We start from the raw sequence: 19,134 nt of genomic DNA, 5'->3' as shown, positions 1-19,134 counted from the left end.
CTTGTACATAGAGGGCAGTATTATAGTAGTTATATTCTTGTACATAGGAGGCAGTATTATTGTAGTTATATTCTTGTACATAGGGGGCAGTATTATTGTAGTTATATTCTTGTACATAGGAGGCAGTATTAGGGCGCCCACCCACTGGCGATTTTTTTTCCCTGCGAAATTCACAGCATTTTTTTTCTCTGCAGGGGTCTATGGGACTTGTAATGTTAAAATAGCGATCGCGCAAAATCGCGATTTCGCGGTAAATTGCGATTTTGCGCGATCGCGATTTTAACATTACAAGTCCCATAGACCCCTGCAGAGAAAAAAATGCTGCGAATTTCGCAGGGAAAAAAATCGCCAGTGGGTGGGCGCCCTTATAATTGTTATATTCTTGTACATAGGGGGCAGTATCATAGTAGTTATATTCTTGTACACAGTTGTGTTATAGCTCTTGTATTTTTATCCCTTTGGGGGCAGTATCAAACAGTAAAATTCTGTGTATAGTATAGAATGGGCTTCTAAATTTATGTCCCGTGTTGTGAGAACTATTTAATAATCCTGCAATGACCACTTAGAGCCATTGGATGTACTGATAATGTATTTGATAGGAGTGTTTCTTTAAAACATTTTATCAGGAGTCAGAGGAATCTTGAGTTGGAATGAGGAGTATATGGAACAAGATGTATATGTTTGTTGTTTCCAAAGCAACCCTCATGTCTCGGTTGTCAGCATAGTGAAGTATGAACTGTTGGTTACTTGCTTACACCCTGCCATCTGGCCTGGCAGCATGTTCCCTGCTACCGTCCAGCTTACATGGACTTTAACCCACATCTCAATATGAGAATCATAATAATATACATCATATAATGGTACGCATCATATAATAATCCATTTAATCAACCTATTAGGACATCTTGGCACATTGTGTTGCTGCGTATCTAATACCACAAAGTGTGGTACTATCTCCTCCGCTTCTGTACCTGTATTGCAGACACTTATGTTACATTACAAGTAATGCTGTTCAAGGTTATATAACATTGCACATTATACGGCGGTGGTATATTTAGACTGGGTTGACTGTAGGAATACAATAGTGGCATGAGGGCATAAGAGATGCCAGGTCATACTACCCACGTGTTCCAAGGTGACAAAAAACACAATGTCTTGTTCATAGGGTTGCCACCAAGCCTGTAGCTCACCGCCCTTCCGGTACTTACATAAAGAGGCCAGTATTTCTTTTTTACTGGACAGAGGTTCGGATTGAGCCATTGAGGAAGTACAAAATACTAGTTGCAGTCACTAGAATAACCACCCTAGATTTTGCGGGATAGTTCTGTATTTGGGATGCTGTCCCCCTATCCAGGAGACATGTCCTGCCCGTACCCCCTCTTTCCAAACATGCATTTAACTCCCTGGTAGTACTGGTCCAGCGGCAGTAACCAGCATCCTATACAACAGGATCTGGACGACTAATTGAATTAAGTGATCGTGACTCCAGTGCCTGGAGTAAGAGCGCTTGGTAGCGAAATAAGACTAACACTCATATGTAGGTAAATGACAGGCACACCATTTACCTTCAGGCTTGTGGCTGTCTGCATTATACTTATGCACCAGAAGTTGCATATACAACTTGCATATATACTGTTTAACACATTATACACGGATAAACAAACTTTGAGGGGGCAGCACCTGAGCTAAGGAAGAGCTATATAGAAAGAAATGACAAGAAAATACTTTTTATAAACCCCACTAACAATGTTACCATTCCTGAAACACTGCGTTCAAGTGTTCTTTAGTACTCACAAACTTCTATGAAAATTGTTTACTTGTCTGAAGATTTGCGGCTGCATTGTTGTCCGGTAGAAAGCAGGGCTGGCTTGGACGGACATCAGGTTTGGGCAAACAAGCAGTTTCTCAGCGTCTGTCCGCCCAGGTGATTTATGGGCTGCTGCACACAGGATTGCTTTAAAGTTTACATAATATGTCTCTAATTACAGCAGGACAGAGGAGAAGAAACTGAGTCTTTCCATGGCTGTTAGTTTCCTCCGGTTCCATCTTGAGTCCTCTCTCGCCCCTCCAACTGAAAGGCTCACTGCCTCACTCTATACCCCCTTCATACTGCTCTTCACTTCCGTCTTCTAACACTGTTATCAATTTCTAAGTGCACAATACAAAATGAACTGGAAACCCCACCTTTTTCCTCACTCAGGGAGCCTGTCAATAACTGAATTACGACGATGCCTAAAACCTTAACTCTTTAGTTTCCTGACTCCCTCTTATTAAATGAAATCCAGCCTATCTACACTTTGTTAAATGAACTGGTAGTTAGAACAGTTGCTCTAAACTTGCAGATAAAGTACTTTTATCCTGTAGTGCCAGTCCAGGTTACTACATGTATGCACAAGGGGGCCCAAACCGAAAGGAGCAGCCAGTGGCTTTCAGAACAGAAATTCTGCGTGAAGGCGTTTTAGGCCCCATTGCCACTTGTAGAGCCCTTGAGCGGCCAAAACGATGCAGAACCCCCACAAATGACCCCATTTTGAAAAATAAACCCCTTAATGAATTCATCTAGGGGTGGACTGCGTATTTTTACCCCAGTTTATGAATTAATCTAAGCAATGCAGTAAGAAAAAAGTACGATTTTCATTTTTTTGGCAATTGTGTCAATTTAAAAATAGTTTTTTTTCTACAGCACACATATGAATAAAGGCTTTCACCCCAAAATATATACCCCTGTTTGTCTTGTTTTTCAGAGACATACCCATTGTGACCCTAATCTGCTTACAGGACCCATGGCTAGGCCTATAATGGAGGTAACACCCGTTGGATTTCAGGGTACAACTGAATATATTTCAGGCCCCATTGCTCACTTGTAGAGCCCTTTAGCAGCTAAAGCAACAAAGAACCCCAATAATGACCCCATTTTGAAAACTAGACCCCTTAACGAATTCATCTAGCAGTGTACTGTGTATTTTGACACCATAGTATTTGAATAAATCTAAGCAAAGCAGAAGGAAAAAAATTGTGATTTTCATTTTTTTGGCAATTGTGTCACTTTAAAAGAGTTTTTTTGTACATCACACAAATGAATGAAGGCTTTCACCCCAAAATAGATACTCCTGTTTGTCCCGTGTTCAGAAACATACCCATTTTAGCCCCAAGATTACAGGACACATGGCTAAGCCTATAATGGAGGGAACACCCGTTGGATTTCAGGGCATAACTGAATAAATTCCAGGCTGAATTGATTACCAGTGATGCCACTCTGCGCGTGGCAGCATACCTCTCACTTAGGGTATGCTTACATGTGGCAGAAATGCTGCGAATGTCCGCAGCGGAAATTTCCATGGCAAATTCCACAGCATTTCCATTTAAAAAAACAGTCAAAATCCGTATCATTGGTGCAAATTTTGACTGGAAATCAACTGCGTACCCACAGCGCTGCATATTATGAAATCAGCTGTGGGTATGCAACTGATTTCCAGTCGAAATTCACACCAGGAAAAAAACTCACGGCGTTCCTCCCTGTCTATTTTAAAGTGGCCCTGTCCTTTTTATAATGATGTGGATAAAAAAACCATACGTCATGATAAGCCCCGCCCCCTGACATGTTGGCATTTTGCTATAAATAAGTGGGTTTTGGGTTGCAGTTTAGGCACTCGGTCTCTAAAGTTTTCGCCATCATTGCCCTAGAGCAACTAACCATAGAAGTGCCGGAAGAAGGTAAGTATAAGCTCAGGTTACAAGGAGAGCAGGACGACGTCCATGTCTGCGAGAACCAGGAAAAGAGAAGTTAGTCTGAACAGTGGATCTAACAAGTGGGGCACCCACATCTGCCTGGAAAAGCAATGGGGTGGAAGACACAGGTAGCCAGCCTAACAGTACCTTCCCTCTTACAACCCATCCTCCTCCTGCCTTTTCTTAGCAAGAACCTTTGTAGAAGAAGAGGAGGATTAATATTCTCCGAAGGCTCCATGATCTTTCCTCTGGGCCATAATCCTTCCAGTCCACCAAAAAATATGTCTTCTTCCTGATCTTTTTTATATCCAGAATGTTCTGGACCTCATAAATGTTTTCAGAGTTAATCTGGGCCATAGCAGACTTGGAAATTCTGGAATATTTGTTAAGAACCAAAGGTTTGAGAAGCGAAATGGGGAAGGAATTGGGTATGGGCAAGGAGGCAGGAAGCATCTTGTAGCATACAGGGGTCACCTTTCTGGATACCCCAAATGGACCCAAAAAAATCGAGAAGCTAGTTTGTAGGAAGGCATGTTTAACCTGATGTGTTTAGCAGAAAGCCATACTTTGTCACCTGGGACAAATTGCAGAGGAGATCGGCGCTTGCGATCGGCAAACTTCTTCATCTGGGTGGTTGCTTTCTCCTGTGTAGTCTTGGTCTCCTGCCAGATTTTGGAAAAATTCTCCACTGACGCAACTGCTGTCAGAACTTTAAACATGAAAGATATAGGCAGAGGAATCCTGAGTTGATGACCATTGGTCAGGATCTGGTTGGTACATTCAACCTGCTCATTAGACTGTGGGTGGTATGCAAAAGAGAAGTCCAGGGACACACCCATAATTTTACAAAGGGCCCTCCAAAATTTTGAAGTAAACTGGACCCCCATATCTGACACTATGTGCAGAGCAAATTCATGGAGTCGGAAGATGTGTTCCCTGAACTTCTCTGCTAGTTGGTTGGTGGATGGTAATCTAGGCAAAGGGACGAAGTGAACCATTTTAGAAATCCAGTCAATGACCACCCAGATGCACCCTTTAGAAGAGGGCAAGTCCGTGATAAAGTCTATGGCTATGTGCTGCCATGGAGGCTGGGGATGGGTAGAGAGCAAAGAAGACCAGCGGGTTATTATTTCAACAACTAGTTTTGAGTGCAAGTGCTGCAAGCCCAGACAAAGTTTCGAATGTCATTCACCATAGACGGCCACCATTAGTGACGAGAAATTATTTCAGCAGTTTTACATTGACCGGGGTGTCCAGCTACCTTGGAACAATGTCCCTAGGACAAGACTAGTCTTCTTTAAGTTTGGGTACAGATGTTTTTCCAGGAGGAATGTTCTTTATATGAATGGGGGCCATGGTTACTATCCTGGTAGGATCTATGATATATTGTGGAGAGGAAGACGTGAGAATGAATGCTCTGCTGAGGTTGTCTTTGACGTATTCTGCCATAGCTTGAGTCTCAGGCAGCAACAGAGGGTATACCCTGCCTCGAGGAGGTAAGCAACCTGGCACCAGATCAATTGGACAGTCATAGTTGTGGCAGACATTCCGCCTCTCGTTTGTCAAAGACATCAGCAAAACTGTATTAAGCCTATGGGAGGTCCTGGGGGTTCTGAGACACAGGGGCGTCAAACAGGCTGTACTGGAAACATGCACTTGGAATAGCAGGATGACCCCCAACGTAACACCTGCTCAGACCTCCAATCCAAGGTGGGATTATGCAGACAAAGCCAAGGTAGACCCAACAACAGGGAACTGGTGGTCCTTGGAAGAACCAGCAAGAAAATCTTCTCTGAGTGGAGAACGCCTACTTTCAGATCAAGCCTCTCAGTGACAAACTGAATGGTCTCGGAAAGGGTGCTTGCATTCACAGTTGTCACCACAAAAGGTCTCTCAAGGCATCGAGCAGGAATTTGGTAGCAATCCACCATGGGCTGCTGCAAGAAGTTCCTGACCGAACCAGAATCCAGGAAGGCCGACACTGTGAACTGGTTACCGGAGACGGACAAAGTACGGGTAGATTCAATTTTGGAGAGGACTAATCTTCGCCTAGGGTAGTCTCACCCACTGACCCTAGACTCGAGAGTTTACCAACTTAAGAGGACAGACGAAATTCCCCTAGACCCCACCGTACATGCAGTGCTGATGGAAATTAAAAGCTGAGAGTTCATAAATACAGGAGGAGTAGGGCGACGCCAACCTTACACCAACATTGAGCAGAGGGTTGGACCCGATGACCCTGGAGGTCCATTCCACCTCTATTATTCTATAATTCATGTACAGACAAGATGGCTGTCTCCATAGACAACAGAATAAATAATTCTGGAATCATAAAAAAAACCCAATTAGAAACATTTTTCACTATCCCGTAGACTTTCATGGCCGATTTATAGTCGTGAATACAGAACAAAATAAGATGGGCTGCTACTTTTTTATGTGGAAGATTAGTTTGCATAAAAGCCGCACCTTTTTATACACCAATTTACTTTACGTGGTCCGTGTGTTGTCTGCATTCAGTCAGTAACAAATATGGACGTTCCGTGACCGAAAATACGCCTGTGTGAATGGAAACTAAATTTCGTTTGCCCTTACAAATGATCCTGGGAACATTTTACTGACTGGAACCATAGAGTCATTCCTGCAACCAGCTCAGCACCTGGCAGGCAATGGAGTGTGGTAGCGTCACCTCGCTTGCAGAATTCCTGACCACAGCCGTACGTCCAGGTGTACAGGAATAGTGGGCTCCCCCTGATGTGTACAGGAATAGTGGGCTCCCCCTGATGTGTACAGGAATAGTGGGCTCCCCCTGATGTGTACAGGAATAGTGGGCTCCCCCTGATGTGTACAGGAATAAAGGGGCTCCCCCTGATGTGTACAGGAATAGTGGGCTCCCCCTGATGTGTACAGGAATAGTGGGCTCCCCCTGATGTGTACAGGAATATATCCCGTCATCAATTCTACAATTGCAGGAGCTATTATTACTGCGCTGACCCAGGCAGATCTACAAGGGAAAACCAGATTGTACCTGTCTGATGCTCTATATAACGATCCTTAAAGAATCATAGCTGACGTATAGGGGGCAGTATTATAGTGGTTATATTGTTGTACATAGGGGGCAGTATTATAGTAGTTATATTATTGTACATAGGGGGCAGTATTATAGTGGTTATATTCTTGTACATAGGGGGCAGTATTATAGTGGTTATATTCTTGTACATAGGAGGCAGTATTATAGTAGTTATATTCTTGTACATAGGGGGCAGTATTATAGTGGTTATATTCTTGTACATAGGGGGCAGTATTATAGTAGTTATATTCTTGTACATAGGAGCAGTATTATAGTAATTATATTCTTGTACATAGGGGGCAGTATTATAGTAGTTATATTCTTGTACATAGGGGGCAGTATTATAGTAGTTATATTCTTGTACATAGGTAGCAGTATTATAGTAGTTATATTCTTGTACATAGGGGAAAGTATTATAGTAGTTATATTCTTGTACATAAGGGGCAGTATTATAGTAGTTATATTCTTGTACATAGGGGGCAGTATTATAGTAGTTATATTCTTGTACATAGGAGGCAGTATTATAGTAGTTATATTCTTGTACATAGGGGAAAGTATTATAGTAGTTATATTCTTGTACATAGGAGCAGTATTATAGTAGTTATATTCTTGTACATAGGGGGCAGTATTATAGTAGTTATATTCTTGTACATAGGGGGCAGTATAATAGTAGTTATATTCTTGTACATAGGGACAGCATTATAATAGTTATATTCTTGTACATAGGGGGCAGTATTATAGTAGTTATATTCTTGTACATAGGGGGCAGTATTATAGTAGTTATATTCTTATACATAGGAGCAGTATTATAGTAGTTATATTCTTGTACATAGGAGCAGTATTATAGTAATTATATTCTTGTACATAGGGGGCAGTATTATAGTAGTTATATTCTTGTACATAGGGGGCAGTATTATAGTAGTTATATTCTTGTACATATGGGGCAGTATAATAGTAGTTATATTCTTGTACATAGGGACAGCATTATAATAGTTATATTCTTGTACATAGGGGGCAGTATTATAGTAGTTATATTCTTGTACATAAGAAGCAGTATTATAGTAGTTATATTCTTGTACATAGGGGGCAGTATTATAGTAGTTATATTCTTGTACATAGGAGCAGTATTATAGTAGTTGTATTCTTGTACATAGGAGGCAGTATTATAGCAGTTATATTCTTGTACATAGGAGGCAGTATTATAGCAGTTATATTCTTGTACATAGGTGGCAGTATTATAGTAGTTATATTCTTGTACATAGGGGGCAGTATTATAGTAGTTATATTCTTGTACATAGGGGGCAGTATTATAGTAGTTATTTTCTTGTACATAGGAGCAATATTATAGTAGTTATATTCTTGTACATAGGGGGCAGTATTATAGCAGTTATAGTCTTGTACATAGGAGCAATATTATAGTAGTTATAGTCTTGTACATAGGGGGCAGTATTATAGCAGTTATAGTCTTGTACATAGGAGGCAGTATTATAGCAGTTATATTATTGCACACCATGAACAGTATTATTGTATTCCTATTTTTGTACCTAGGGGGCAGTATTTTATATGTATAGCATACTATTGCTGCGTAGCTAGTTTTGCTGCTCTGCAAGAAAAGCTGGGTTAGGACTGATTGCGGCTGTCTTGGCTGTCTCTCAGCTTTCCCAGAGATAGATATAACTAAGAAGCAGCTGTGTAGAATATTAAACAACCTCTCAGGAGTAAATGACTGAATAACTTATATTTGCAGGGGTTTTAATCGATTTTAGGCGGTTTTACTCTTTAAAATCCCAGGTTAGTTCATTTTGCTTCCGTCAGCTGCACCGTCCTGGACTGTACGGTTTGACTCCATCCATCATTCCGTCCGTAACAAACTCCGCAGTTTGTGTTAAGTCTAATGAATCAGCAAGGAAGCCATTGATTCAACCAAATGCTAATGCCAGCCCTCAGTATCTCTCCCTCTTTCTCCAGTAGAACTCCCCCTGCGCCCCTTAGTCCAATATGATCCGGTGTTCCCTCTGTTCCCTCCCTGTGCTGCTTTCCAAGGGCTGACGGTGGTAAAAAGGGGCAAGTGCAGATGCATTGATTAAGGATGGTATGAGCCAGAGGATTTTTCCATCAGGGAGAGCAGCAGCAGCAGCGAGAGGCGGTCGCACTGTGCGTCCTGTAACACTAGATCCTGGCTCAGCTGCAGCTCACCTCTGCATTGCCCCAACTGCAACATCCTCTAAAGTCTGCATCAGAGAAACTTGCATCTACTCCTCCTGTCTCCTCAGCACCAGAAGCCCCGCAAGTAAGTCACCTCAGTACCCTCATCCCACAACATGCATAGAAATGTAGCAAAGCTGAGTTTGTCAGATGTAGCAGAGCTAAGTTTGTCAGTTTATACAAATCATATTGGCATTCTAATGGGCTATTGGTGATGTTATGGAGGGCTGCAGAAAAATCTACTGCATTGCCTAAACTCAGAGTTATATATACGGTGCACAGGCAAGCCATTACAGATTCAGCACTGCTACATCTGTGTATATAGACCGATTGTGAGCAGTGCAGTATGTGAAGAGAACAAGTCTGGGGGATTATACTTTGTCAAAAGTTGTGGCTTGTTCAAGGGCTTGTGTAAGGAGCAAGGATGTGGAGGCTGTAATGTAAGGAGTTTCAAGGTGATTTAGAGGAAGCTAAGCAAGAGCTTGTTAGATAGATAGATAGATAGATAGATAGATAGATAGATAGATAGATAGATAGATATGAGATAGATAGATAGATAGATAGATAGATAGGAGATACGTAGATGTGAGATAGATAAAGAGATAGATAGATAGATAGATATGAGATAGATAGATAGATGATAGATAGATAGATATATGATAGATAGGAGATAGATAGATAGGAGATAGATAGATAGATATATGACAGATAGATAGATAGAGAGATAGATAGAGAGATAGATATAGAGATAGATAGATAGATAGAGAGATAGATATAGAGATAGATAGATAGATAGATATGAGATAGATAGATATGAGATAGATAGATAGATAGATATGAGATAGATAGATATGAGATAGATAGATATGAGATAGATAGATATGAGATAGATAGATATGAGATAGATAGATGTGAGATAGATAGATGTGAGATAGATAGATAGATAGATATATAGATAGATATGAGATAGATAGATAGATAGATAGGAGATAGATAGATAGATAGGAGATAGATAGAGAGATATGAGATAGATAGATAGATAGATATGAGATAGATTGATAGATATAAGATAGATAGATAGATAGGAGATAGATAGATATGAGATAGATAGATAGATCAATATGAGAGCGATAGAGATAGATACATAGTTATGACATAGATAAATAGATAGATATTAGATATATATATAGATGTATATGAGATAGATATGAAACAGATAGAGGAGAGAGATATAGAGATACATAGTTATGACATAGATAGATACATATTATATATAAATAGATATGTGATGAATAGATATTAATTACGTAGATAGATATGAGATAGATTAGATAGATAATAAAATATTATATAGATATTAGTTATGTAAATAGATCAATATGAGAGCAATAGAGATAGATACATAATTACGACATAGATAAATAGATAGATATTAGATGTATAAATGTATATGAGATAGATAGATGAGAGAGATATAATGAGATAGATACATAGTTATGACATAGATAGATAGATAGAAATATAGACATATGTAACAGATAGATATAAAATAGATAGATGGATATGAGATATATAGATAGATATGAGATAGATAGATAAATAGATAGATGGATATGAGATATATAGATACTAGATACATATGAGATAGATGTGATAGATAGATAGATAAGAAACTGAAAGATATATAGATAAGTGATTGATGTAAGATAGATACATAGAATATAGATAATTCAAGATATATGATATATTTGATAAATAGATAGAAGTTTTAATGTAGAATGCCGTGCGCTTATTCCAAATGACTGAAATTGGCTGAGGAACTTTAGTTTAATTGCATATTTGATTGCTCACAGCAGCACAGAACATTTCAGGAGATTAGTAATTTTGTATGCCAGTAACCTTTACCCTGGTGTGAGCATGAGAACATGACTGTATACCACTTGAACAATGTTCTTTGCTCTTCCGATAATCACCAGATTGTTGACCTGCATCTGGGCTGTCTTTGGCAGCTTCTCCCACATATGTACACTTCCTTCTCTCCCTCTCCTACTCCAAGATTGGCGCAGGAGAAGAAAGCCAATTATGGGGTTCCGTTTTATGCTTGTCTTTCTAAGTTTCTTCTAGCACAAATTGAAAAATGAGCACAAGAGAATGAAGAGGTAGTAACCACCAGACACCAGGGATATCATTAGGCTCCTGGACCACCAGGGATATTACTATCAACTTTAAGACCAGAACTTACTAAGGTGCTTGTATCACAAAAGCAGACCCTTTCCATATGTACTATTAGGATTCTCCACATTGGTTCCCATTCTATTGGCCAAAATGGAGAACCACTATGAACAAGTAGCTCCCACCCTGGAGGATTCACTGCTGCCCTTTAACACATGGTGACCCATTCATTAGATTTAATGCCATATATGGACACAGCAGGAGAAATGAGTTTCTGGTCTTATGTCCCCCTACCCCTCCCAGCAGTATTAGCTGATCGCCAAACTTGTGGCAATTGAATAACCGCAGTGCCAGCGTTCTTCAACGAAGAACCAAACGCTTTTAAGTTTAGACCTCCAGGGATATTATTTATTAACCCTCTAGATCAGTATTTCCAAACCTTTTCAGCCTTGGGGCACTCCTGTGAAAAAATGTTATCGCGGGACACATCTACCAAAAAGGGTGTGTGGCTAGGGGGCATCGCTAGGCCGTAGCTTGTCGCGACGCATGATTTTACCTCCATTATTCCAGTTGGCCCAGTAGTAATAGTGCTGCTCTCTGTGGCCAGAGTAGTAATAATGCTCCCTTTTTCTGTATGTATCAGAGCAATGTTCCCCCTTATTGCTTAATCATTAAAAATGCTTTGTCACATTCAGAGATGGAAAGCACTGGAAAAAACCTGGAAAAATTGTGGAAAAAAATTGTTTTTTTTTTTGTTTTTTTTACCTAAGCCGTTTTTTACCGGGAAAAAAAATATTCTTTTCCAATGATAAATAATATGGTATTAAAACTGTATAACATAAAAAAATGGCTTTGGCAAAAAAAAAGTTTTACCTATTTTTTTTTCAGGCCTTCTCATCTCTATTGTCCCCATAACTAAAAATGTTACCTTTGTTGCCCCATCATTAATAATGGTAAAAGGACCAAAGGTCAGTAAATATAGTGCCAGAACCAAAATAACGACATAAATACAGTACCAAAACCCAGCTCATAACATAAATACAGCACCAGAACTTAGCTCAACATATAAACACAGTAGCAGAATCATAATTAATACATAGATACAATACCAGAACCAAGCTTGGTGAAAGTGCAGCATTCAAGGAGCGGGCTCCAGCCTAGGAGACAGCAGGGTAGAGGGTATTAGTGTATCTTGTGGCCACCAGGAACTCCTGGTGGAGACAAGAGTAACAGGGGGGTGATGCCCCCTCAACGTGATTGGCTGCAGAGAACGCTGCCCTCCAGGTCCTGGAAGGGCACTATTTTGCTGCTGTCACTGGTGCTGCAGAAAGTATCGGTGTCCCCTATGTCCTGTCAGTATTCCCTTCTCCTGTGGCTGTCAAGTAGCAGTATGGCCTGTCCTCCCGTCTGCTGTCACTACCCCTGTTCCTCAACTGTCTTCTCCGGGTACAGTCTTACCCCGTTTAGCAGCAGCACAGTGTCGGGGCTGATGTTCGGGACCCTCCACTGCTCTGCAGCAGAAGACTCTTGGGCGTGCTGTGCCGGCACCTCCCGCGAGTGAACTCTCACTTTCTCTGGGACTCAGGGAAGTGAGGGGAGAGAAGTGTGGCTCAGCAAGATTCAGAGCGGTGATCAGGGATCATTGAGGCAGCCGGCGGCAGACTGTGCCTATGAAGGCGGAGCACATGGCCGATGAGCGACAACATCGGGGTCTGCGGGATAGTGGGCGTCAGCCAGCGAGAGCATAGTCTGCAACTGCTGCCGGTATGCAGCTGGGAGGTGGCGGGCGTCCGGGAGCCAGGGACGGTGGCTCCGCTCAGAGTGATCATAGGCCAGTGTGCATTGATAACTGGCTGCTCTGGTGCCTTAGGCTGACGCTTAGTTTCACACTGGTGAAGCTCGTATCTTTACCCTATCGGGAGCTAGGGGTGTGGGAGGGGCATTCCTCCTGTCAAACCCCTAGCTTCCGGTGGCGTCAAGATACACTAATACCGGTAGAGTCTGAGCCTTGTCATGAGGCTCTACCGTCTCCCACCTGTGATGTAACCAGGGACACGTCTAAGGGGCCGAGGGCAGACTATTAAATGGGGGATAACCCAACTGGTTTACATTAAGTCATTTTGTCTTGTGACGCCACTATTCCATCCGCTGTGGTGGATCCAGACAATGTTGAAAATTAAGCAGTCCACTCACAGGGATAACTTTTAAAGTGCAGAGTCGGGAACGGACGGCAAAATTCATTTACTGAACAAACTTAGTAAACAGTCGAACACACTTTACATGCAGAAACAATTGAAGCAGCAAATCGGTATGCGGTGTGACAGGGAGGATTCACAGGTAGGCAGGAGAAACCACAGTCCCGTAATCTGTGGGTCCTGGTCCCGGCAACATACTTCCTTCTTTTCATCTCTCTAGCGGTACACACTCACAAGTCCCGTTACACTCTGTGTCGGCTGGCAACTCCTCTCATTCCTTTCTCTCTTTCTCTTTAGGCTGCAAACTCCTGAGGGTAGTAGTCCCCAAACAGCCATTAGGCCATCCTCTCGGCCTCCTCCATTCTGGGTCTCAGTCAAGCAAGGCAGAGTTTCTCCTAGGGGATGGCAGACTCGCTTGTGCCCTTCTCTGCACAACTTCAGACAGACTGTCTTACTGACTAAGAACAGACTAGACTCCGACTGGACTGGACAGAACTGACGTCTCTCACTAACTCATACTGACTAAATTGCACTCACTTTCTGCAAACATTAATATAAAGCATGGTCAGGTGACCACAAGCTCACAACATAAAACAATACATTTCCAGACAGAGACAGCTCATTTGCAGACATTAACCCTTTTGTTCCTTTAATCACCAATATACATTCTGCTGAATCACACCACAGGCAAAGACAATATACAAGACCATACAGATTACATATAGGATGCATTTCTGATGGGCCACGCTGTTCTGGGCCATTACAGAAGCAGTACATAAATACAGCACTGGAACTAAGATCTTAACATAAATACAGCACCAGAACCAAGCTCAGTACATAGATATGGTACAAAAACCATACAGTACATAGATATAATATCAGAACCAAGCTCAGTATATAAATATAGAACCAGAACCAAGCTCAGTACATACATAGAGCTCAAGAACTAAGATCAGTAATTAAATACAGTACCAGAACCAAGCTCAGTACATAGATATGGTACAAAAACCCAACAGTACATAGATATAATATCAGAACCAAGCTCAGTATATAAATACACAACCAGAACCAAGCTAAGTACATGAATACAGCCAAAGAAACAAGCTCAGTACATACATGCAGTACCAGAACTAAGCTCAGTACATAAATACAGCACAAGAACTAAGATTAGTACTTAAATTCAGGAGCAGAACCAAGTTCATAACATAGATACAGCACTGGAACCAAGTTAATAACATAAATGCAGCACTAGAAACAAGCTAAGTACATAAATGCAACACCAAAACCAAGCTCAGTACATAAATGCAACACCAGAAACAAGCCCAGTACATAAATGCAGCATCAGAACCCAGCTCAGCATATAAATACAGCACCAGAACAAAGATCAGTATATAAATACAATATCAAAACTAAGTTCAGTACATACATATTGCACCAGAAACAAGCTCATAATGTAAATGCAGCACCAGAACCAAGCTCAGTATTTAAATGCAGCACCAGAGCCAGGCTCATTACATAAATACAGTACCAGAAACAAGCTCCATACATAAATGCATAACAATAACCAAGTTCAATACAGAAATACAGCACCTGAACCAATGTCATCCTCTGCCCAAACACCACTACTTGACCCTCTGACTCCCCCCCCCCTCCCCACTAAGTTGGTGGGGAGCACCCTGTTGTCGCAAGGCCTTTCATATGACTATTAACCCCTGGACCACTGGGATGATTTAGAATTTTTACATGGACACCACACGCAATAACTATTAGCCCTAACAACACAGTGAATGGTATTAAACCACTTATCCACCAGTAACACTATAACCAACTCAACCACCAGGACTGGTGACTACTCAAAAATGAGCCCCCTTCCCCAACCAACCAGGGGAACCTTAGCAGAAGACCAAAACTACCAAAAACAAAGAAATCATAGTGGTTGCTACATGTCCCACTCCAAGGGAATTTAAAATGCCATTGCTTGTAGATAACCACTATGCCAACTACCAGATTTCCCACTTTGGTACTACACCAGTCATACATTTGTTGCGGACCCAATGGTAACGGTAGAGGATCTAATAAGCTGTAATTCACATTGATGGTGAGTTAAATGCTGTATCAACAAGAGAAATATACTTAGCAATTCCATTATATGCTTTCATGGATCGCCACGATGCCCGCTGGTTGGCAATATTATGCAAATTCCCAAGGAGTGGAAGTGAGATTTTGTTTTAGTCTTGGAGTGCCTCTATATACCTTCCTTTTTTGTTTTTTTAGTGGTTTTGGTCATCATAATTGATGGGATGGCACCCCAGTTGTGTTCCCTTGAGATTTTTTTTGTCTGCTTGTTGAACTCACTTTAGTAACCACAGCTCTGCATTACTCAGAGAGCTACATTCATTGTGGGGCTGCATTCAGACGAACGTATATCGGCTCGGTTTTCACGCCGAGCCGATATACGTTGTCCTCGTGTTCAGGGGGGGGGGGGGATGGAAGAGCCAGGAGCAGGAACTGAGCTCCCGCCCCCTCTCTGCCTCCTCTCCGCCCCTCTGCACTATTTGCAATGGGGAGAGGCGGGACGGGGGTGGGGCTAATTCTAGGAACTTTGCCCCGCCTCCTTTCATTGCAAGTAGTGCAGAGGGGCGGAGAGGAGGCAGAGAGGGGGCGGGAGCTCAGTTATCGCTCCTGGCTCTTCCATCCTCCCCCCCCCCCCCCATACACGAGGACAACGTATATCGGCTCGGCATGAAAACCGAGCCGATTTACGTTCGTCTGAATGCAGCCTTAAATAGAAAATATTAATTACAGCTCATCACCCCACAAGAGGATTTGGTAACTAAACATGCATAACATTCTACAATACAGTATCGTATTTCTCTTCATAGAAGGGCACAATGTTTATATGTTATATTCACTAGTTCTTGATGTAGAACTAATGGTAACTCAAGCCATTGTCCTTTTGGAAATAAACCCTATTTAACCCAAATTGTCCTTTAAGCAATTAACCTTTTCTAATCTATCTAGCTACCAATACCTTCTAACTACCAGTACCCTAGGTACCATAGGTTTAGCATTCTGAAGTACAACTGGATAGGTCTTTAGTCGGTTTGGTGACCAGAACATTTCCAACTTGATGGTCCTTCGGCTTCATGACTTCTTTTCCATCCAGCACTCTGCTTTCGATATAACTGTTGTGGTGGTGGAATTCTCACATCATACTCTTGCAGTGTCCGAGGAGTCGGCCCACAGCTGAGGAGGTGGCGGGGTAGATAAAGGATTTCTGTCATGGTGGTTCTACCATCTCCTCCCCTGAGGGTAGCTTGAAACCTGTCCAAGTTACTGCTGGGGAAGGTTACAGGGAAAGGGTAACTAGCGGTGACCTTGAAGTCCGTTGTCACTCGTGACGCCACCGTTCCTTACTCTGCGGTGAATTTTTTTGTGAAAATAAAGTAGTCCATGGACAGAGATAACTTTCTGGACAAACTGGGAACGGTCGGTTATGCCCATTTACTTAATTCCAATAAAGTTCCAACAAATAACAGTAACAGTTTTGAAACACTTTACACTCTCAGAAGGTGGTGTGACAGGGAGGACTTCTCAGGGTAATCCAGTCCCAGTTATCTGTGAGATCTTGCTCCTGGCAAAAACGCTTCCTCTCTTAGGCTGTCTGTCCACAGGCAGGTTTGAATTGCGTTCCCCCGTGGCGATAATCCGGCAGCAGGGAACGCAGTGAACGCTCTCCATAGCGTTACTATGGAAAGTGCAGCCCCCCCCGTCCACGAGCGGAGAATCATTGCGATTCTCCGCTCACGGCTGGAAAGGTGCAGCATGCTGCGAATTACTGCGATTCTCCGCGGTCAGCCTATCTCTCAGATAGGCTGACAGCGGAGATCCGTCTGCCGGCTCCTGCTCCCGGGCAGTGGCTCCCCGCAATGCCCATGAACGGGCTGCCTTACTCTCTACCGGTCATCACTCACTCTTCTGGTATCCTTCTTCTTCTTTCTCTAATTCTCAATGCGGATAGCAGCACTGGGACATCCTGGGTAGTGTGGGCCCAGGACAGGCTTCAGACAATCGCTCGGCCTCTTCCATTCTGTACCACACAAACCAGGCAGTGTCTATGTGGCTCACTCCTACTCACTTGCAGACTGACTCCAACAGACTCTCTAACCTAGCATCCTTGCAAACACATATACATAGCCCAATCACATGACATACAACAAGATACATCTCCCAGACATAACGCAGACATTAACCCATTCAGTGCTGCAGAAGTGCGATACACATCAAATGCATACAACATAGAAGACACTGACAATACCATTGCACAAGACAAATATTTAACATTATGCAGGGACCCCGTTAACTCTGGACCACTACACTTTCCACAAAGTCTCATCATGTCCTCATTGTCTTAGTCTTTTGTTGGTTCATGGCTGCAGTATTCTCAAATCAAAGGTTTCTCAGTTCTCAGCCATTCTTTCTCTTTATCAGTTCCCCTCTTGACTTTGACAGGGGGAATTAACAATTCTTCTATACCTTTAGAGTTGTCTCTCTTTTTCTGCTGCCTTCTCTTCCCCATTTGTTAGCCCCTCCCCATTTGTGCACATTAATTTTGACTTGTTTCCAGTCTTCCGTATGGCAGACCTTATCATTTGGGTACTGGCTTGCCAAATCTGACTTCAGTTTTGGTTCACCTTACAGCAACTTGTCTCACGTCATCAGCGTCTCTCCTCAATGTCTGCATCAGCATGCACCTACCAACCACCAGCTATAGCAACTCTCTCTCTCGTCCCAGGGTACTCGCCAACTTGCACATGCTGACCTCTCCCAAATCACAGGGGTCTCTTTTCTCCTTTCTGCTTCTCTGTAATGCACATGAGCATCTTTAGCTTTATGCTCGCCATGATCCACTCTCTTGCCTATCTTCTACGTCTGTGCAGACCTTTTCAGGGCCCCTTAGTTTCTATAGGCCTCTCTCTAGTCATTTTACATTTTAACAACTGCTCCCCAGCTATTCTTCTTTAATTGTGGCCTCCGCCACTTAAGATGCTTGGTTAGTGCTGCTTCAACCTATCAAAGTGCTGCATCACAGTTTTCTCTTTGGGCAAGATGGTGCACACTGCATCCAGTTGGTGGTGGGACGTAGCCTCTCCTGATTCCCTCAGTAGGGCCAGATCTTCTAGGTGATGACGTGCTAGCTGTGTCACTGCTTGCATCACTCTGAAGATGAGGCCTCCCTTCTGACACTCCCTGCACTAGTCAAACTCCTCCTGCCACATCACTGGCAAGGGGGTGGGGCTTACAAGCAATGTCAATCAGAGTGGCACGGCTGCTTTGACAGTTCTGTGGAGGGAGCGAGGAGTGCGCCCTCAATTACCCTACGGACACTTGTCTCTATCTCTTGACTCCACAAACAGGTTTGTGGCATGGATGTTCTTGGATCTATGTTATATTTTAGTGGCCAAGTTTCTAAATGAGCAGCAGAATGTTGTATAGTAATGACCAAACTGCGGTGCCTCAAGGGTTAATATGAGGGAATTGACCGAAGTACTACGGTCACATAGTATAGTAAAGGGAATCTATCACCAGAAAATTGTTTTGAATTCCCCCCCATAGAGTAATGGAGCAGGACACAAAACGGCCACACATGGTTGTAGACAAAAAAAGTCATCTAGGATTACCAGAAATAGTTATTTTGTTGTTTTCGCGCCCCACTCAATCAGTGATTGGCTGTAGCAGGCACATGGACAATGAACGGCATGTGAC

The 19,134-nt window shown here is 42.4% G+C and overlaps 1 protein-coding gene across 3 annotated transcripts in view; it reads left to right on the top strand.

Annotated features, from left to right (window-relative positions):
- The first annotated feature begins 8,708 nt into the window (after positions 1-8,708).
- The window catches only part of BCAN (brevican), a 73,327-nt gene continuing 62,901 nt past the window's right edge, over positions 8,709-19,134 (top strand). For all 3 annotated transcript variants that reach the window (XM_066609090.1, XM_066609089.1, XM_066609088.1), the window contains exon 1: positions 8,709-9,086. The gene's annotated coding sequence lies outside the window, so the exon portion shown is untranslated. The remainder of the gene's footprint in view (positions 9,087-19,134) is intronic.

The sequence above is a fragment of the Eleutherodactylus coqui genome, chromosome 6 (genome assembly GCF_035609145.1).
Source record: "Eleutherodactylus coqui strain aEleCoq1 chromosome 6, aEleCoq1.hap1, whole genome shotgun sequence".
In the NCBI taxonomy this organism is placed as follows: domain Eukaryota; kingdom Metazoa; phylum Chordata; class Amphibia; order Anura; family Eleutherodactylidae; genus Eleutherodactylus; species Eleutherodactylus coqui.
Note: the sequence above shows the minus strand (reverse complement) of the source record. Positions and strands in the feature narration are given on the sequence as shown.